Source organism: Dama dama, chromosome 17 (genome assembly GCF_033118175.1).
Source record: "Dama dama isolate Ldn47 chromosome 17, ASM3311817v1, whole genome shotgun sequence".
NCBI lineage: Eukaryota > Metazoa > Chordata > Mammalia > Artiodactyla > Cervidae > Dama > Dama dama.
The window spans coordinates 12,380,493-12,403,113 of NC_083697.1; the positions used below are offsets into that span (position 1 = coordinate 12,380,493).

Genomic DNA, 22,621 nt, shown 5'->3' on the forward strand with positions numbered 1-22,621 from the left:
TGAAGATCTTTTTTGTATAGTTCTTCTGTGTATTCTTGCCACCTCTTCTTAATATCTTCTGCTTCTGTTAGGTCCATACCGTTTCTGTCCTTTATTGAGCCCATCTTTGCATGAAATGTTCCCTTGGTATCTCTCATTTTCTTGAAGAGATCGCTAGTTTTTCCTGTTCTATTGTTTTCCTCTATTTCTTTGCATTAATCACTGAGGAAGGCTTTCTTATCTCTCCTTGCTATTCTTTGGAACTCTGCATTCAGATGGGAGTATCTTTCCTTTTCTCCTTTGCTTTTTGCTTCTCTTCTTTTAACAGCTATTTGTAAGGCCTTCTCAGACACCTGTTTTGTCTTTTTGCATTTCTTTTTCATGGGGATGGTCTTAATCCCTGTCTCCTGTACAATGTCATGAACCTCCAGCCATAGTTGTTCAGGCACTCTGACTATCAGATCTAATCCCTTGAATCTTTCTCATTTCCACTGTATAATCGTAAGGGATTTGATTTGTTATTCCTGAATGATCTAGTGGTTTTCCCCACTTTCTTCAATTTAAGTCTGAATTTGGCAATAAGGAGTCTATGATCTGAGCCACAGTCAGCTCCCAGTCTTGTTTTTTGCTGACTGTATAGAGCTTCTCCATCTTTGGCTGCAAAGAATATAATCCATCTGATTTTGGTATTGACCATCTGGTGATGTCCATGTGTAGAGTCTTCTCTTTTGTTGGAAGAGGGTTTTGCTATGACCCATGCATTCTCTTGGCAAAACTCTATTAGCCTTTGCCCTGCTTCATTCTGTACTCCAAGACCAAATTTGCCTGTTACTCCAGGTATTTCTTGACTTCATCCTTTTGCATTCCAGTCCCCTATAATGAAAGCACATCTTTTTTGGATGTTAATTCTAGAAGGTCTTGTAGGTATTCATAGAACTGCTTAAATTTAGCTTCTTCAGCATTACTGGTCAGGGCATAGACTTGGATTACAGTGGTATTGAATGGTTTGCCTTGGAAACGAACAGAAATCATTCTGTCGTTTTTGAGATTGCTTCCAAGTACTGCATTTCAGACTCTTTTGTTGACCATGATGGCTACTCCGTTTCTTCTAAGGGATTCCTGCCCACAGTAGTAGATATAATGGTCATCTGAGTTAAATTCACCCATTCCAGTCCATCTTAGTTTGCTGATTCCTAAAATGTTGACGTTCACTCTTGCCCTCTCCTGTTTGCCACTTCCAATTTGCCTTGATTCATGGACCTAACATTCCAGGTTCCTATGCAATATTGCTCTTTACAGCATTGGACTTCACTTCCATCACTGGTCACATCCACAACTGGGTATTGTTTTTGCTTTGGGTCCATCTCTTCAATCTTTTTCAAGTTAGTTCTCCACTGATCTCCAGTTGTATATTCGGCACTCCAACCTGGGGAATTCATCTCTCAGTGTTCTGTCTTTTGCCTTTTCATACTGTTCATCGGATTCTCAAGGGAAGAATACTGAAGTGGTTTGCCATTCCCTTCTCCAGCGGACCACATTCTGTCAGACCTCTCCACCGTGACCCGTCCGTCTTGGGTGGCCCTACAGGGCATGGCTCCTGGTTTCATTGAGTTAGACAAGGCTGTGGTCCAGGTGTTCAGATTGGTTAGTTTTCTGTGATTGTGGTTTTCAGTCTGTCTGCCCTCTAATGGAGAAAGATAAGAGGCTTATGGAATCTTCCTGATGGGAAAGAGTGACTGAGGGGGAAGGTTGTTCTGATGGGTGGGGCCATGCTCAGTAAATCTTTAATCTCGTTTTCTGTTGATGGGCGTGGCTGTGTTCCCTCCCTGTTATTTACCTGGGGCCAAACTCTGGTGGAGATAATGAAGATAATGGCAACCTCCTTCCAAAGGTCCCATATAGGCATTGCTACACTCATTGCCCCCCAACCCTGCAGCAGGCCATCACCAACCCACACCTCTGCTGGAGACTCCTGGACACTCACTGGTAAGTCTGGATCAGTTTCCTGTGGGGTCATTACTCCTTTCTCCTGGTTCTGGTGCACATAAGCTTTTTTTGTGTCCTCCAAGAGTCTGTTTCCCCGTCCTGAGTAAGTTCTGGTGGCTCTATGGTGGAGTTAATGGCGACCTCCTCCAAGAGGGCTTATGCCACACCCAGGTCTGCTGCACCCAGAGCCCTGCCCTTCCGGCAGTCCACTGCTGACCCTTTCCTCCAGAGGAGACACTCAGACACAGTTCTGGCTCAGGCTCTGGGCGGTCTCTGGGTCCTGGTGCACACAAGGTTTGCTTGAGCCCAGAATGTCGCTGGCAGGGATGGGGTTTGATTCTAAATGCAGTTTCGCCCCTCCCACCATCTTGCAGGGGCTTCTCCTTTGCCCTTGGATGCGGGGTATCTCCTGAAAGTTGTTCTGGCGCCATGCAGCTGCTGTTCCAGCGCCTACTGTCTTGCTGGGGCTTCTCTGTCCTTGGACGATTAAGTACGCCTAGTGAAGGTAAGGACGTTTTGTGAAGGACTGAGTGTGATTCTGCGTTCTGTGTTTATAAATAGCGCGAAAAATGAAGGCAGTTTTTTTTCAAGTGACAACAATGCAATTGTCATATTAAAAATTATAAGATTTTATATATACATTTATACATATATATAACAGTAAAATCTTATTACACATGCAAGAATGTAAATAGATAATACATATATGCATTCAAACATATAACACATATGTCTTTATATAATCATAAGGAATAAAAACTGTCAAATATTTTGAAGGGTCTAAAATTTAACCCTACTTACAAGGTAATAAACTAACCTACAAGTCTTACCTGATGGCTCAGTAAGTACAGAATCTGCCTGCAATGTAGAAGACATAGGAGACAAGGGTTTGATCCCTGGGGTGGGAAGATCCCCTGGAGGAGGATATGGCAATCCACCCGTATTCTTGCCTGGAGAGCCCCATGGACAGAGGAGCCTGGTGAGCTACAGTCCATGGGGTCGCACAGAGTTGGACACGACTGAATGATGAGGACACACATGCACACCAGTCTTCATGGATGCTGGCAGAAGAGCCAAGACTCCTGGGTCAGAAACAAAAGACAGTTTATTACTCACAGCAATAACAACAGCCAAAGTATCATAATTTTTGCACCAAATCCTGGTTTCCAAGTTATATAGACAGTGTGAAGAAGGCCAGGTGATACCTTCTGCATGTGCACTAAGCTATGTAAGGGAAGATGAACCCTGAGTTCAGGGAAACCACATCTTCTGTAACAGGCAATTCCACTGTTTTACTATACTGGATAGAAATCAAACGTGCCCTTTCCTTGGGAGGGAGCACAGTTTCTGCCTTCCAAGGCTGTTTGCTACACTCATATCCTTGAAAAGATAGTCCAGAACAAAGGGAATCAATGCCTCTGTTCATAAGACATGTGGAAATCAGGATATGCATGGAGAATTTTCTGCCAACACCACCAGAAATATTTATTGTCAGCATTTGGTTTGAGAAAGGGCACATGGCACACTGCTTGTGAAAATCATCTGGCCTTTGATCCTGTTACGGCCAAACAGAACATTAAGAAGACAAGGCAAGCGCATGGACTTCGGCACTCTGCGTTTCCTGGAAAGCACGTGTTTCCTGTTCAGGGGTCACTGGGCACTGGAGGGCATCGCAGCTGGACTTAGGTCTGCATCACTTGCCGCCAGTCTGCCTCCCGATCCCCTGGAGAAGGCTGAGTAATGGAGCGTTCAGTACCAACAATCTGTCTATCACAAGGGTTTAATCTCCTTAAGCCCTACAGGGATCTGGGTGAGCATCAAAATAAGCACACCAAATGTGATTTCCACTGACTCTGCAGGCAAAACAGGCTAACGCGCCAGTGTGAGCATATGAGGCTCGGGAGTGTTTGTCTTATAAATGGCATGTTAAGAGATCTTCCTCTAAGGCAGAAGCATGGGAAAGTCAGTGCCAGACTCCCCATCAGGCTGCCATGCGCTCCCTCGCACCAGCAAACGGGGACTAAATGGCAACAGTCACAAGCCCACATTCAGTGAGTGTATCCAGGAATTTACAGAGCTCTAGGATCAAAGTATTTTCAGTTTTGGCTTAGACTGTAGTCTTGTGAGATCTTTTAAAATATTCGTTTGTCTGAGTTACATATTATGGGTGCTGGTTAGGTGCTCCAGGGCATAATTACTTTTTTCAGTTCTTTTGGCCTCTGAATATGTCCTGGAGTCCAGAAGAGGGAGCATACATTCTAAACTGTCTAGAACCCTGACTACCCAAGTAACTTTATGAACCTCAGTTTCCTCACTGTTAAGTACAAATAATTGTTTATGCATATACGAGTGTGTGAGGATTTAAAGAAAAAGTACATTTAAGACAGTATAATAAAAACAAGTGTGTATAAAAAAACTGGAGAAGGGAACGACAACCCACTTCAATATTCTTGCCTGGAGAATCCCATGGGCAGAGGAGCCTGGCAGGCAAAGAGTGGGACGCGGCTGAGTGACTAACACTACTATACTAATAGAACAGAACAGACTCACAGATACGGGAGCAGACTAGTCGTTGCCCTAGGGAGAGGGAAGGGGGAGTATGGGACTAAGGGGCACAGACTACTACGTTGAAAATAGATAAGCAGCAAGGATATATTGTACAGCACAGGGCAATGTAGCCATAATTTTGTAACAACTTTAAATGGAGTATAATCTATAAAACTATTGAACCAGTATGTTGTACACCTAAAACTAATATAATATTTTAAACCAACTATATACTTCAACAAAAAAGGGAAAGGAATGAGTGACAAACTTGAAGTATGCTAAAGAACCAATTCTAGTTTTTTTCTGAAAATTGGTAAATAAAGAAGTATTCCACCAGCTTTTTCTATTCAACCTCAGATAACTAAGTATCCTGAGGTTTATTTTTATAAAAGTATCCCAGCTAACAAATAACAGAAGGCATTAGAAGATCACCATTTTGCAAACGTCTAATAAAATAATGGATCTAGGTAACTGTAATCAATGGCTACTAACATCACACAAAGAGAAAAAGCAGACACTATGTGCCTCCTGTTGGAATTACAAAATACAGTCTGTGAAGTATTTTTGGCCAATTCATTGACCTAAGTCAAATTGAGGTTCTGGAGATAACTATCAGTTTATGGGAAATACAGTGCTAGAAGAATGTATAAAATATTACCATAGAGTCAGAAATCAACAAAGTCCAGAATGTGAGAAATACAACAGAACATCACTAATGACTATTTCTTTACAAATAAACTGCAAGGAAAACAAAAAGGGAGGACAAGTTTCATCTGATCTGAGAAACCCATAAAAATGTAATGTGTGGATCTTGATCTTTTTTTAAAAAATTTAAAACAAATTTATGAGATAAATAGGAATATTCAACACTGGAATTTTTATGATAGTGAAGCTATTATACATATGTATGTAGATTTATAAAGTTTCAGGTATGACACATTGTCAGTACTTGAGAGAGCCTTGTGGGGTGGCCCAGTACCCAAGGCCTGCCTCTTGTCTGAGTCTGAGCCACTAATTCTGTGGAGCTGTAGCTTTTATGTCAGTGGCCAGGCCAGCCAAATACTGTTTGCCCAATTTAAACTAAGCTGGGGAAACAATGGTTGATAAAACCCACCAGACTCACTTCCTCTCCTGGAACTGTAAACTTCTGTTCCAGTGTGCGTTTATGCTGTAATCGTCTGTGCGGTGAGTGGGGGAGGAGAAGGCATTTGATAGGAGTTGCAGCAGCCCCCGAGGTAGGAATGCACATGGAGAGAAATGTGCTGAGCCCAGATCCGCGAGGAGTCCCTTAGTGTCAGCTGCACCCCCTCAGCCACAAAGATCTGTGCGTGTGTGCGTGATTAGCAAAAGAGCTTTAATGTGGATATAATTACCATATGCCCCACGGATGAAATAATGTCTCCAGCCCACATTATCTACACATTTTTGGTATAAACTAAACAGCGTTAAGTACTGTGGTTTATTTCATCAGCACGGGCCCTTTTCTTTGAGCTGAGACTCACTTCCGCCTCTTCAGTTTGTAAGCTTGTACTGTCCTGTTCACCCTTCCACTGTAAGAATATGCCTTTGTTTGCACAATTATTGTGCTTTGTATTTTATTCTAAATCCCCATGTGGAAAAAGTATGCTTAGATGCAGCGTATTGAACATATTTTCAAAAGATGCTTTAATAAGACAAATGTGATTCCAGCATGTCAGTACAGGCTTATTTGGAAGATGGTTCCAATTAAGTACAATATCCTACATGTGTTATGTGGCATGAAAATGGATTCCATCATTCTATTCTGAATGTTATGACATTTGATTCATTTTTGTCAAATTATGAAGGTAAATATGGAGTAAAATATTTAAAGACACGAACGATAACATCTATAATATTTTACAGTATTGATGTTTCTTCAGTAATCACCTGTGAATCAAAGTGGGAAATATTTTTTCTATATATTTTAAAAATTCTATAGCCATATATGTTTCAATGCTTTGCACTAAGTCAGTGTTCAAAAAATGAATGAGCAAGGATCTAGGTTAATATTTAATATCCTACCGCTATCTAGTCATCAACTGATTTATGCTACATATAACACATTGTAATATGTAACATTGTCTGGAACTTCCTCCAATTTTTCTTATTGATGGTGTAAATGTGTATGATATTCCTACATCATTTGGCCTCATCTTCCTTTCTTCCCCTTTATTTCCTTGTTTGCTTTTTCATTCACTCTTCCATGCCTCCCTAGCTTCACATCCTTTTACTCTTTCTCCCTCCTTCTGTCTTCATTCCTCACTTCTCCCCTCTCTTCTCCTCTTATTTGTGAATACTTTCAGGACAAGGATCATAGTTGATAAATATCCAGGATCTGCATTTTTATATTTTATTTGCAGACACTGCAAGTGATGACTCCTTGTGGTTTTATGTTATCAATGTGTCTATTAATTTCATTATTTTAAATAATACAAAGTTGGCCCACTTGACTATGAACTTGAATCTTGCCTAGGACAACTTATGAAAAAGGGTTGAAAAGTTAGGCATTTAAAACTAATATTCTGGTGGATTTGAGAAATAAAACCTCTTTGCAGTAATAAATCAATCAACAATACCCCCTTTGGGCTGAAATATGAATCTTTACAAAGCTCAAAGTCATAAAGGAATATCCTTGGGCTTAAGTATTACTATTTAAGATGAGTTCTGAACACTGTCTGCATTTATGCCCTGTGGGGAGAGCTTGCTGTGATTATATATGATATTTGAACATGGGATAAGACTTAATTAGGTGATATATTAATGTAATTTTATTTTTGTTTGCTAAAAACATACAGTATCTCTGGTTTCTTACCCTATTCATGAGATCTATCGGAAAGTGTTCAGGGGTAATAACACCAAGTTGAAATCATCTATGAAGAATTGCAAGTTGCCCCTGAACACCACCAGAACTCATATTTTCTTTCATATTAAATTCTATATAATTCACTTGGCTGCAATAATCTAATTGCAGCATGACTTTCTCTTACATAGTTCTTTATAAATGCAAGTACCTCCAAGGAAATTAAATTCAACTTAGTAGGTACTTACCAAGAACATATTTGTAGTCAGGTTATAAAAGGGACACTGGAAAGAAGATGACAAGCAGGAAGTTTCAGGCCCTTTTCCCTAACAGAGGGAATGAAGTAACAATGTAAGCACCAACAGGCACTTGAGAGACCAGTTGATAAGTTATAGCACTCAGGCCCGTGTTTAACCAAGAAGGGATTTCAGTGAAAGGGGCATTGTAACTTCCGCCTCGGTCTCTTGGATTCCCGGCTCTGCGGGATGTCAGCACCCATGTTGTCAAAAGACCCTCAGGCAACACTGTGGCCGGGTCTAGGGGGAACAGAACAAGGCCATGTCATGCCAGCAGCTGGTGAGGGAGTCCGTAGTGAGTCAGTCACCTTGAAATGATATCTGATGGCAGACTCAGGAGACACCTCAAGCCCAGACTGTCTAGCCACATGGTTCCCAGACTCCAGCCACCATGAGAGAGAACACATTATTTATTTGAGACACTAAATTTTAGAGTAATTTCTTACACAACAGTAGATAACTGCTATCGGGTCAACTGTAACCACCTCCCCAATTCACATCTTGAAATCCTTACACTCTACCTCAAAATGTGACTGTATTTGGAGACAAGTCTTTATAGAGGTAAAGTTAAAATGAAGTCACTATGGTTGACCCAGTAAGACTGATCTCCTTGTAAAAAGGGGAAATTTAGACACAGATATGTACTCAGGGAGAATGCAATGTGAAGGTGAAGAAAGAGATTAGGGTGATGCTTCTATAAGTCAAGGGACACCAAAGATTGGCAGGAAACCATGAGAATCTAGGTGAGAGGCAAGGAACAGATTCCCTCTCATAGTGCTCAGAAGGAATCAACTTTACCAACACCTTGATTTCAGATATCTAGCCTCCAGAACTGTGAGGCAATAAATTTATATAGTTCAATAAAAAAAAAAAAAAAGGTGATCCTGGTCCAAATATATCTTAATGCAAATGTCATCTTTTTCAAACTTTCTTCATACTGAAGACATTGATAGCCTGGAAACTACGTTTCCCAGATTCCTTTGCAAGTAGGTTCCATATGTTTCTGAGGATAAGAAGCACTCTTAGAGGTTTATAGAGCAGAGGAGCAGGATGAGGCATAATTCCCACAGTGGTCGCTGTGGTCAGGGTATGGATGTGGCCTTGGTGGGTGCATGGCATTTGGATATCTTCCTGAGCACCATCCACTTCAGTACTACCTGCAACTGAAGTCACTGGTGATGATTTTCTTATCTCTGCTGTTTGGAGTTTGCTAAAAGTGGCACCCTGACCTTCTCTCGTTAAGTCCCTCAATGCCTGAGTTGTGGAACTAAAGAGTCTCTTGACGAGGGTGAAAGAGGAGAGTGAAAAAGCTGGCTTACTCAACATTCAGAAAACTAAGATCATGGCATCTGGTCCCATCACTTCATGGCAAGTAGAAGGGGGGAAAGTGGAAACAGTGACAGACTTTATTTTTTTGGGCTCCAAAATCACTGCAGATGGTGACTGCAGCCATTAAATTAAAAGATGCTTGCTCCTTGGAAGAAAAGCTATGACAAACCTGGACAGCACATTCAAAAGTAGAGACATCACTTGGCTGACAAAGGTCCATATAATCAAAGCTATGGTTTTTCCAGTAGTCATGTATGGATGTGAGAGTTGGACTATAAAGAAGGCTGAGTGCCAAAGAATTGATTCTTTTGAATTGTGGTGCTGGAGAAAAGTCTTGGGAGTCCTTTGGACTGCAAAGAGATCAAACCAGTCCATCCTAAAGGAAATCAGTCCTGAGCATTGGAAGAACTGATGATGAAGATGAAGCTCCAGTTCTTTGGCCACCTGATGCAAGGAACTGACTCATTGAAAAAACTCTGATGCTGGGAAAGACTGAGGGCAGGAGAAGGGGGTGACAGAGGATGAAATGTTTGGATAGCATCACCGACTCAAACCATTTGAGCAAACCCTGGGAGATAGTGGAGGACAGGGGAGCCCGGCACACTGCAGTCCATGGGGTTGCAAAACATCAGACACAACTTAGTGACTGAGCAACAACAACATTGTTTTATTCAATCCATTCCTGTTGGACCCATGTAGAATGGTCCAATTTTCCTGACCAACCCCTACTGCATGCACTTAAACTGCCCTTTAAGATCAGGAAAAATAAGAAACACAAACCATGACAACATGAGGCGGAAGAGTGTAAACAGCGTGAGTGCTGTAAACAAATGGCTAAGAAGCTTCCATTCTAGAAGATGCCTCTGTTAGCGGAAATCAGCAGAAGGTCCATGACTGACTTATCAGCGGAGAACCAACTCCAAGTTAAGGACTTGGAGTTGTAATACTTCAAATGTATATAATATTGAGAAAATTACATTAAATAGATAAATCATTACTTTATTCTAGGTCTAGGAACTGTTAGCTGTGTGATGTCTGTTAATTAAGCAAACAACCTTTGATCTTTAAGATGGAGATAGAACCCCTATGTCTCCCCTATATCTCTCTGTATAACTGGTAGAACTGTTAGGAAAATAAGAGATAAAGCCTATAACACCAACACAGGGTAAGTATTAAACAACTGGTAGCCATGGCAACAAGTGAAAGGCCTTATTCTAAATTTAAAAAGCAGCAGCAGTACGATATGGAGGAAAGACCTCATATATTAAGAAAACAGGGTCTGTTAAGCTTGGCAGGGAACGTACTGAGCGCAGAAGCTTAGTCTGTTACTGTTTATGGGATTCTGTTCTATTTGAGCTCTTCTCTACTCAGGACATTCTCATAATGATCATTAACCTCACAGTGATCAATAAACATCTGTATCTTAATTTCATTCTAGGACTGTGGAAGTAGATTCAATTTTCCCCCGAAACCCTATAGGAAAATGAAAATTACTTTTCAAAATTATGCTCATGATTAATAGCAGCTATTAATAGCATTAAAAAGATCTCTTAGACAATCTTTACTATTTTCCATATTAGCAGCATACATAATGTCAACAGAGAAACACAAAGTGAGCTTTTATGTGTTTCGTGATTTACACACAGATTTAACAAAATATGCCAAAATAAAAGAGGTATGAAAGTAAAGCAGAAGTATTGCTGCTGTTGAGTTGCTAAGTCGTGTCCAACTCTTTTGCGACCTTGTGGAATGTAGCCAGCAGGGCTCCTCTCTCCTTGGGATTTCCCAGGCAATACTGGAGTGGGTTGCCATTTCCTTCTCCAGGGGATCTTCCCGACCCAGGGATCAAACCCACATCTCCTGCTTGGCAGGCAGATTCTTTACCACCAAGCCTCCTGGGAAGCCCTAAACCAATATTGGCTAAAGTTAATATTTTATAATATAAAAAAAAATGTGGCATAGAAAACTTTTGTATTTTTCTTTAAATTTCCTCTACCTATTTATTTCCACTAATTCTTACTAATTTTTGTCTAAACATTATATTGTTTAATGTAATTATGGCCAAATAGGTGTTCAGAACACATTTATTATATTTATTAAAAATAAAAGCCTTAGGATGATGAGCCTTAAGGTAAGTCTTCAGGAAAACAGGCTCCTACTTTCACCTGGAGGAGGAGCGGAGTCCCCCTTCCCTTTTGTTTTTGGCTTCAAAGTTTCTTCTAGTCTTGATTGCCACTGACCATCACTAATAACACGTCACATGTACTATCATCCTCCCTAACAGATATTGTTCTTAATCTTCTATTTGTAAGACCTTGAAAAAACAAGTGATTTTAATCATTAAAAGTATGCATATCCATTTTTAACCATGAATTAACTAGCTTTAAAATAATACTGTCAACATTAATAGTTCATTTCTTAGAACAAAATAATGTCCCTAATTTTTTCTTTACTTTTTGTAGGAGTAATTCATCTAAACATTTTAATTATTTACGTGTAATTACAATGAGATACTCAGAAATATATGTTAAATTACTCACCACAGAGCAACATGAATGTTAAAATACCAACTGCTTAATGAATCATTATTTTCTAAAAGTTTAGTGGTGGATGTCTACTCTTTAACAGAATATTTTGGAATATGAGTTACAGATAGCTCTTCTCAGTTGGGTCCACATAAATGATTATCAGTTAGTAGCTAAAATACTAAGTATACTACATAATCAGTGGAAATTAAATGCAGCAATTCTCATATGTTAAGCATTTTGGGAGAAGTTATATTACTGAATTTCTAGGGCTAATACGATTACTTTTGGAAGTAATCAATTGAGAAACTGTAACTTTTGATTTTTTTTATTCTTAAATAGCATATACTAAAACCATAGTCAGAATTATGCTAAATTCTAATATAAAATAATTCTTCTCTTCCCAGGATCAATCTTTTGCTGACGGCTTACTCTCAAGACAGCTACACACTTGAGATCCACTCCTTCTAATTTGCTATGATTTGAGAATCAAATTTCCAATATTGCTTGAATTAAGTATAAATAAGGAATCCACGTATTCTAAATAATGGCCTGAAGGCTCTTGTAGGGGGAGCTGGGTTAGAAGTAAAATTATGTTATAACCTCAGATAAAATATGTTATCATTTAGATTATAGCATAAGTATATAATTTTAGCCCTGTGATTTATCTGTCCTTCTGCTGACCCAGAGATGTCTCCGGCACTACTATCCTTCTTATTTCTTGGTACTCTGCTGAACTTCGCAAAGTTTTTAGACAACCAGGTTGTGCATTTGTGTATGTGTGTGTGCATGTGTAAAATACAGTGAGCTGTTGTATGTGTTTTTGTGTGTATGAGTGGTTGAGTGAGGTAGTTTTTAATCCACTAAAATTTTTCAATTTACCATTTTAATCCCAGTACTTCTACCAAGTACAATACATTACATTCTTTACTATTTGTCAGAAAATGATGTTTTGATGCAGGCATTCCAAGATTTAATATACTGTGTTTTGAAAAGGTTGAAACGTAGTATTCTGAATCTCAAATATGACAGAAACTTTAAACAGTTTAGCTTAGTTGGAGAAGGCTGGGGCATTTTTGAGGGTATAGTACCTATATTCCTCAAGAAACAGACTTTCTGGATAATGGCTGTAACACTTGGCTCTGTTATATATCACACTAAGACTAAATAATTGAAGTTGAAGGAACCTGACCCTGGAAATAACAAAGACAAATTAGACAGAATGTACTGATTTCTGATATCACAGATGGCCACCTGATGGAACTGTTTTTATTTATAGAAAGTGAAATCAAAGTATTTTATTTTTCAGAGACACTTTGTAACAGCCCAACTATTACATGAATATAGTTTTTAAAAGATTCAAAGTAAATGTTACTAATCATTTGGAGTCCGAATATCCCAGTGGACGGGGTCACCTCTAAAACTTGTATCCTGCCTTCTGATCAATGGATGCTGGCTCTGTATGCTTGGAAGATAAAAGGGAACTCAGAGTGGCAGAATCATAATCATCCTCTAACCTCAGAAGAGTAAGCAGATTACTCTATATTCTATGTCTTTTCTCCTCTCTTCCCTGGATGTAGTAATAAACACCAATATGTTCTAAAAGATAGTTTCCCAGACTTAAGGCTTAATCTTCTGATTTTTCATAAGAAGATAGAAATTCAGATTTCATATATATTCCTCTTATTTTAACACTATGAATTTAAAGGTTTTACAGCACTCCTTGGGCCAAGCATAATATATCCACAGGTTAGATATAATTTATGACCTGCCAATTTTTACACACTTTCTTTTAAAGAGTCTCAAGCCAAAATGAATAAGTAAGACTCTTCTTCTACTCAAGTAAGTTCTCATTTAATAGTATAAAGAGCTATTTTAAATGTTTTTGAAATTATAACTAGAGGCAATGGGCAACACAGTCTAGTGCTTTACAGTTCAGACTAAGGAATAAATTAGTCCAGGCTGTAATCCAGATTTTGTCACTCAGCTGTGTGACATAAGGAAGGTTACTTAGGAAATGAAAAATGCATAAGGAATTTCTTTGAGGAATAAATAATATTATATGTAAAGTGCTAGCAGCTGGCATACAGTAAGCACTTAATACGTATTAGCGACTTTAGTTATCAGAGTAACCATAAACAAAAATGGATAACCTGCAGAAGTCCTGTAAAAGAAAACACTTTAACAAGTTAGATGTTTTTTTAATTGTTTTAAAATTGGGAACAAGCTGTTTTCTGTTCTTTCCCTTCTCACTTGTAGTTTATTTTCTAATACCTATTCTGGGGCTAATTTCATGGACATAAACTCTTGGACATGATGTTCCAGCGGACAACCCCTTGCTGTGATGTAAGTCGATGGCGTAGCGCAGTTAACTGTGCCTGAAGGGTCTGCTGGGTCACGTGAGAAAAAGAGCCCCATCCTGCTCCTGCAGCAGCCTTGAGCACCAAGAGGAACGTGTTAGCATCGCTGACTGTGAGCAGACAGCCGGCGAATGAGACTCGGATACACTCTTCTGCTCTGCTACTGAAGGTCAGTTCATTTGCCTTCTCAAACTAAATTCCAGACACACTGGAATGGTTTTTGGAAAATGATTGGCCTGGATTTCTGTAGAGAGACGTTTACTCCAATTTGATCCACTGAGAATCCCAGAGTGGAAATCAAGATAAAGCCTAACTGGCCATATTTAGGTATCTCACACAGTTTTATAAGTAAAACAACCGCAGCAGCAACAGCAAAAATGGACTGGTAAATACACGGAAGCTGAACCAAGCGGAGATGATACTGTGTGATCTGGAAGTAAAGCACCCAGATAATATTTTCTTTCAACCTCTGGCTAAGGAATGTGAGTTGAATCTGCTCTGTCACACATGCTGGAAACACAAGGGGATTCTTCTCTGATACTCACCATGAAGACCTGGCAGAGCCCCGAGAGGGAAGCTCACAGAAATGCGGGGCCTCCTGGAGTCGTAAACCCTCAGCCTCGTCCACACTGAGCCTCTAGCTGTGCATTAATCACAGTTCAGCTTCCCTGCCCTGGCACTGGTTCTCATAGAGGGTTCTGCTGGCGGGTTTCTGCTCCGGTCAATTATGGTCCCCTCTGCCTCTGTGTCTCTGCAATTTTGGGAGCACTGGTTTTCCCTGTGACCTCACTTTTCTGATGGATCTAAGAGGAGTTGTTGGCTTTTCAATTTGTTCAGCTTTCTATTTGCTATAAGGATGGAGTGGCAACACCTCAACCCCTTCCATGCTGGACTAGAAACCGTAAATTTATGTCATCTCTCTTTGTGAAGAATCAATAGCAGAATTTTCAAGATCAAAAATAATATCAAAATTTATTGTTAGGATTTTTTTTAACACAACAAGAGATTATTCCTCATTGTGCATATATAGAAGTAATTGTGTGTATTATTTATATTTGTTTAAAAAACAAGACCATTTCTTCAAGTCAGGTGAGCCTAGCAGCAATCAGCTTTAAAGTGGAAGTGGATAACCTTGAACTGTGCTGGGTCAGGTGCAGAAGGAACAAGGAAGTCAGAGAAACTGTCGCAGACCGTCTGGCCCAGCGCTGCTGCCCAGCAGCTCGCATCTGGCTTGTTGGTACAGCTCAGGCGGTGCCCCTCTGACCAGCAGGAGGAGGGGGGAAGCAGAACCAGTGCTTATGATATACATGGTGGCAAATGAAAAGCAGAACGCTGCTGCTACCCGGCCCCCGGCAAGGAGAGATGTGGGTGAGGGGAGGCGTTTCCCAGGGGCAGTGCTCTGGGCAGGGTGGCTGGTTGGCGAAGGGAGGTGGTTGGATACAGACACACACGCCACTCAGAGGTACTTTCAGCGGGCTTACTGGCCGGTTGGTCAGTGGTCCGGATGCACCTAGACTGGAACACCAGAGGCAGAGAGCGCTGGGGGAGAGGCATGGGGGGTGAGCCAGCGCAGTCTTCCTCCATCGGGTCAAGGAAGGTGTTTGTACCTGCTTTTAGTGTTGGCAGCTAAAAACACTTGGTTGCCTCCTTGGCCAGCAAACGGCCCTCTGCCGAAAGGTTGCTTTGCTTTTGCCTCAGAGGAGTACACTCTCCCTGTTCCCCATGGGGAAACCTAAAACCAGTGACTGATTTACACGGAAGTCAGTCAACTCCCTTGACTAAAGGTGGGAGCAGAGTGGAGTGCAAGTTACGCTCCCGAGCTCCCCGTGGGGTCGGAGTGCGGCTAGATTCCACCTGAGAACATGTGCTGCCACATCCTGCTTCTCTCATCCTGTTTCTCTTGAGAGCACTCCCCAGTAAGTCACACACGCACAGATACTTGCCTGGGACTCTGATTCTTAACTGAGCTGAAGAGAGAATCAAGCATGATACCAAGAGCTCTGGTTTGGGCAGCTGGGAGACTGTATTAAATGACAGTATTAAAATGACAAAGACTGGGAGAAGAACAGATATGGAATGAAGTAGAAATCAGAGCTTAGGTTTGTCACGTGTCACTTTTTATATACATCTGGGTTGTCAAATGGTTTGATATATGGCTCTAAAGTTAGGAAGAAATGTTCAGGCTATAGGTGTAAAATTGGAAATCACTGACATATAAATGCTATTTGGAGACAATCTTCTTGCAAAATTTATACAAACAGAAGAGGAATTTCATCATGTGAAAGTTAGAAGTTAGGTGAAGGAGGTTTTACAAAGTCTAAGACGAAGGAGTCAGAAAGGTGGAAGAAAGCCAGAAGCGCACGTTGTCTTACGAGTCACGTGAGGAATGCCATGTGAAGAAAAGGGGCGTCTGAAACCGTCATACCACCAACGTGTCACATATGACAGTACAGAACATTGCACCCTGACGTTGGCAATATGGAGGTTTTTGAGGACCTTGAAAGAGAAATTTCACTGAAGTGAGAGGAGATGGAAACGAGGCTGGAGTAGGCTGAAGTGTATATAAGAGGTGAACAAGGGGGAAGCATGCTGGCTGACGGCTCTTTGGGTAAGCTAGTTGTGGAGAGGGGCAGAGGAAAAGGGCTGTCGTTAGGACAGTTTGTGTGGTCAAGTAAGGCAGTTTTTTAGGAGTGAAAATACTACTTTAACTATTAGCCATAAATTCCCTACTATATTCTTGACATATAATAACAGTTAATCCTCAGAACAACACTTTAAGGCACCTTGTTATTATCCACTTACAAGTGAGGGGGTTTAGCCATTTACTTAATTGTGAATCCAGGTCTGAAGCTGAGCAGTCTGAACCCATGCTCTAATCACCATGTTATTATCAAATATTAGACAATATTTATATATTTGATGGGGATGACCTCATAGAAAGGGAGAGGCGGCTGATGAAAGAAGTATATAGATGATCAAAAAGACGACTGTCTATAGGACTCTAGGAGATGGGCCCGAGACTACCTCCTGTAGAGAGTGTTATAATAGACCAAGGGCCTGTTCACAGTTTTAATAAGGACCAAGGATATAGGTGCATATACATACACAGGTTGTAGTTTGGGGAGGGGAAGATGAGGGCCTGAGGAATTTTCTGAGATCATAATCTAAGACTGAAGGTCAGAGGAGGATGGACAGAGTTTTCATGAAAGTAAGAGGATTCAGGAGAAGGTTTTAATTAGCTATCAAAGGACAGGGAATATTGCAGGCTTTCCACATAGTATTAAGAATGAACTTGAAGTGAATGAATTTAGAATGGAACCAGTCTACCTCACTGTGCCCTTTTCTCCAGCTGTATTTAACTACTGACACAGAGAAGGTTGATGGTTGACTGTTTCCAGAGCTGGGAGACTGATAAGCCAGTACTATGGAGGGAGAGAGAGATGGGCAAGCGAGTTGTGGGTATTTGCACTTGATTGATGACAGCAACTGGCCATAGACTCTGCTCTGGACAAGAGTGGGTGTGAAGATGTTAGGCAGGTAATGTGGGATGAAAAACCTGGTGAGATGACCATGCAAGAGGTTAGGTCAGAGTAAAGAATGGTCGTAACAGGGGCATCTGAACAGGTAAACATGATACAGGTGTGATCAAACAGTAAGAAACTGGACTGAGAGACTTAATGCAAGCAGTTTGGAGCATGACCCAGGGAGTGGCCCTAAGAGTGGAGGTCTGATGTGAAAGGTTAAGAGGAGACGGACCGGAAACTGAGAGGGTGCAGCTCAGCAGAAACAAACGTGCTGCAGAGTTTCGTTCAGGCTCACGTTCGCACTGCCTCACGCTGATGGAAGCGTTCTAGAGGCTCCAGCACCATCAGCTCTGTGGGAGCTTCAGAGCTGGGCTCCTTCAGTTGACTGCCTACGCTCCTCTAGTTATCAGGATAAATTTCACGACAACTCCCAATCATGTTTGCCTCAGGTAAGAGGAAGACATCACCTTTCCTTTTCACACGTCATTGGCAGCCCTAATTTCCACTCCGGAAATATAAATCTGATCAACTGTGTACTAACCCTCTCCTAGGAATGGTGTCTTTATTTTGCATGACAACACTGAGTTACTAATGATTACACATATCTTACAGTTGGGAATGCAGAGGTCTAGAGAATGTTAAGTAACTCGCTGTTTGATTCTCTGTAAAGATCATCCAGATTTGAGAGTGTTCTGTTCCTAAGACATGTTAAAGCTAGTAATCCAGGGCTCTTCTGGTGGCACAGTGGGTAGGGACCCAGCGTGCAGTGCAGGGGACGCAGACTCCATCCCCAACCCAGGGAGACTCCACACGTCGCCGAGCAGCTGCACCCCCAGACCACAGCTGCCGAGCTGGCACTCTGGAGCCCGTGAGCAGCAACTAATGAGCCCATGTGGCACAGCTGCTGGAGCCCATGCACTCTTGGGCCGTGAGCAATTGCTGAGCCAGAACCTTACCTGCTGAAGCCCGTCGCCTAGAGCCTGTGCTGCCGAACAAGGGAAGCCGCCATGCAGAGCAGCCCATGCACCATGACGAACAGTCCCCGCTCATGACAACTAGAGGAAAGCCCGACAGCAACAGAGACCCAGCGTCACCAACATCAGTAAATATATATATATATATATAGTTTTTTTCCATTTATTTTTATTAGTTGGAGGCTAATTACTTTACAATATTGTAGTGGTTTTTGCCATACATTGACATGAATCAGCCATGGATTTACATGTGTTCCCCATCCCGATCCCCCCTCCCGCCTCCCTCTCCATCCCATCCCTCTGGGTCTTCCCAGTGCCCAGCCCTGAGCACTTGTCTCATGCATCCAACCTGGGCTGGGGCTGGTGATCTGTTTCACCCTTGATGATATACATGTTTCGATGCTGTTCTCTCAGATCATCCCACCCTCGCCTTCTCCCACAGAGTCCCAAAGTCTGTTCTGTACATCTGTGTCTCTTTTTCTGTTTTACATATAGGGTTATCATTACCATCTTTTAAAATTCCATATATATAGTTTTTTAAAAAACTACTAACCCAGAAAATATAAGTGCTGTAAGAAAAAAGGTGTTTATACTAAATTCAGTATAATCAGTTGCGACCCCATGGACTGTAGCCTGGCAGGCTCCTCTGTTCATGGTTTTCTCCAGGCAAGAATACTGGAGTGGGTAGCCATTCCCTTCTCCAGGGGATCTTTCTGACCCAGGGCTTGAACCCGGGTCTCCCACATTGCAGGCAGATTCTTTACCATCTGAGCCATCAGGGAAGCCCTAGACTAAGGTCCATATTATTCATGATGTTATTAATATTTCTAATTAATAATATCTAACCATGCTAGTATGATGATAATCAGACTGATAGTCTAAGGCCTATGTTACTCATGGTCAATGTTATCATTATTTAATAATGCCAGTGAAAAACATAGTTGCAAATTCTTAGGCATTGCTTCCATCTACAGCTGGGATATGTATTTTGTTCCCCTTGAATCTGGAGGCTCTGATACATTTATAACCAACAGAAGGCAGCAAATGATACTGTGTGACTTCTGTAGCTATACTTCTGTATTCCTTTTCTATTGTTGCTGGAACAAACTATCATAAACTTGAGGGCTGAAGACAATATGAATTTAGTATTGATATCTTATAGGAGGTCAGAAATCCAAAACTAGATTCAATGGGCTGAGGTCAGTACATTTTCTCTGAAACTTCTAGGGGAGAATGTTTCCTTGCCTTTTCTAGCTTCTAGAGTCATCTGTATTCCTTGGCTCAGGGTCTTTTTCTCCAAGTTCAAAGCGCTTCACTCCAGCCTCTCCCTCCATCATCTCATCCCCTTTATCCACCTTTGATCTCTTGCCTCCCTCATGAAAACCTCTGTGATTGCATTCAGAACCAACTTAGATAATCAAGGTAATCTCCCCATATCAAAATTCTTCAGTAATCACATATGCAAATTTCCTTTTTCCATTCTGAAGTAATGTCATCATAGGTTATGGGGATTAGGGATGCAAAAATCTTTCTGGGGTGATTCAGTTAGAAAAGGTCATACAGATTCCACATGGTTTTCTCAACACTTTTATGTAAGAGGTAAGCCCATCAAGCTTGAATCACCTATGGGTGCTCCAGACAACAGACTAGCTGAGTTCTGAGCTGACAGCCAGTACCCACTGCCAGCTAGATGAGGAAGGAACCCTGCATGTTCTGCCCAACTAGACTTTCAGGGGACTCATCCCCAGGCCACATCTGACTGCCACTGTGTGTTCTTAGCGTTAGATGAGTTAATACAAACGGTGTGCTTTGGGTGTTACGTGGGTTTTAAAGCCAGCTCATAAAGGATGGCGCAGCCTCTTCTGCCTGCTTCTCGTTTTACTCCCACAATGGACCCCACCTGCCTTCCTGTAAAGAAGCCCAAACAAGCCCACATGGAGAGACCACACGGTGCGGCCACGTGAGGGCATTTGAAGTGGGGAGGCCAGCGACACGTGGGAAGGAGTACCAGCTGACAGCCTGCAGTATTCGCACGATGGGAGTGAAGACACTTCCACATGGATCCGGCCATCAAGTCATCCCCAGCCTCACGTGTCCCCCGCTGAGCCCCGAGCAGAGACAAGTCAGCCTCGGCGTGTCCATCCTAGATGGCTGCCCGCAGGATGCGTGAGCCACTCATTGGAGGCCTTCTGTTTGTTTGCTTTTCTTTCACACAGCAATAGTTACTACATGGAAAATAAACTCAGGGAGTTAAAGCATTTTTTAAATCAACTTTCCCTAATGATGTAAGAGAGTGATTAAAAACAATAGGGAAATAAAATGCCATATTACCTAATGCCTTTGTAAATATAATACCCACTTATTTTCCCATTGCATGTTATATGTTGAGTATTTACAGCCTTGAATACTATAAAAACTATAAGTGTGCATACAGATTTTGCAGTGAACATTTTACGGTCACTACTTGTATGCAAGAATAATTATATCAACTAGATTTACGGCCTAAGTCTGAACATCACAGGAACACAAAACTTGTGAGTTTCCTTTTCTCTATGTTTCACACAGACTACAAGTCACATTCATCTCAGACAGAAGTTGCATTGCTTATTAGCATCACTGTTGGGATTTTTAAACATTAAGAATGCTTAGGGGTAGAGCGGTGTCACTGTTAAAATTTTCTCTCCCCTTTTGAAGCATATACACTCTAAACCTTATTTCTCTTAATATTAGCTTTAAAAGAAATTTGACATGTTTCCTTTTGAACTTTAGGAGAGAAAACAAAGATCCTAATGGTCTCCTCCTAATGTTTCTTCTTTTATATCCCTCAGGCCACTTCTAAAAATCTCCAAATAACTTTGGGAAAAACAGTCTGTTGTTAGAATATATTAATATTATTGATATCAATAGCATGTCAAAAATGTTATATAAAAGATAGTAACATTTTTTGCAGAGATTAACTTCTCTCAGGCTTAGTGGGGAAGAGCCATGGTGGTAACACTAATACACACTGACGTGAATGGTGTTAGGATTACGTCATTTGATGTACTCGGATGTACTTGTAAAGTGTATGCTAACCTGTCATTATTATTCTTGTGATTTAGTCATTCAACATGCAATGTTATGTGCCCCCTAGTGTTAATAAGGACAATCTAATCTCATTTGTGTTATGTAATATTGTTTACCATGTCTCTGTGTATTTAAAATCCACACTGGGCATAGGTACAAGAGTAATATGGAAAATCGAAGTCGGAAAATAAGTAAAAATGTATTATTTGTCAGCAAGGAATAAAGTATCATCTCAACATTTTTAAGTACAAAAATAGTTTATTTTGCCATGACTCCCTAAGCCACAACATTATACTTTTTCACTATTTAAAATATACTTTAAACACATTTACTCTTATCAGTGAAGAAAAGAGAGAGGAAGGGGACTTTAGAGCTTTACAATTCTCAACTAAAGTTGTCTTCATGGCTAGAAATGCAGGTAATAAGAGATCACCAATACAAGTGGCATATATGTGGACAGAAAGAGTCTGATGATTTTGGATAGTCTTTCTCTTGGCTAAATATAGTGCTTCTTGTTAGAGAATGACAGGAAAGTGTATCTTCAAGACACAATATGCTGACGATTCTTAGTGTCTACTCAATAGACATTTAATTAGAAACTTTTAATTAGAAAATAACATTAATTATACACGCATCTGTATGATTGCATATATTGTGAATCTATACTATTGTTTTAGTCAGCTTGGGCTGCCACAGTAAAGTACCATGGATTGGGTGGATTGAAAGAACAGCATTTGCCTCTTGCAGCTGTGGGTCCTGGAAGTCTGGGACGGATGCCACCACAGTCCTGTTGGGAACAGACATGGCTGCCTCTGGGCATGTCCTCACACAGCGGAGAGGCAGCAGGCGGGCCCTGGCCTCTACGTCTCTGTATAAGGACACGAATGCTATCACGGAGTCCCCATCCTCATGATCGTATCTAAACTAATTACCCCTCACAGGCCCCACCTCCAAATGCCATCACACTGAGGGGTAAGGCTTCAACACATGGGTTTTGAGAGAACACATATATTCAGTCCCTAACACGGCTGAACAACAAACACTCTCACAAAAACTATGTCTTACCTATTAAAAAAGAATTTAACAGCTGATCCCTCCATCTCTCCATCTATTGTAATTTACATATCCAGTATCTGTTTTGGGCTAGGCATCAATCCTGAACTCTAGTGTTTCTGTTATAGAAAACAGAATGCAGAGCACATTTTTTTTTTTTT

At 41.0% G+C, this 22,621-nt stretch overlaps 1 long non-coding RNA gene across 1 annotated transcript; it reads left to right on the forward strand.

Moving 5' to 3' along the window:
• The first annotated feature begins 1,827 nt into the window (after window positions 1-1,827).
• On the forward strand, window positions 1,828-18,453 carry LOC133071869 (uncharacterized). The gene is made up of 3 exons (XR_009696551.1): window positions 1,828-1,965; window positions 2,340-2,470; window positions 11,891-18,453. It is a non-coding gene; the product is annotated as an uncharacterized LOC133071869 (long non-coding RNA).
• The last annotated feature ends 4,168 nt before the right edge of the window (window positions 18,454-22,621 follow it).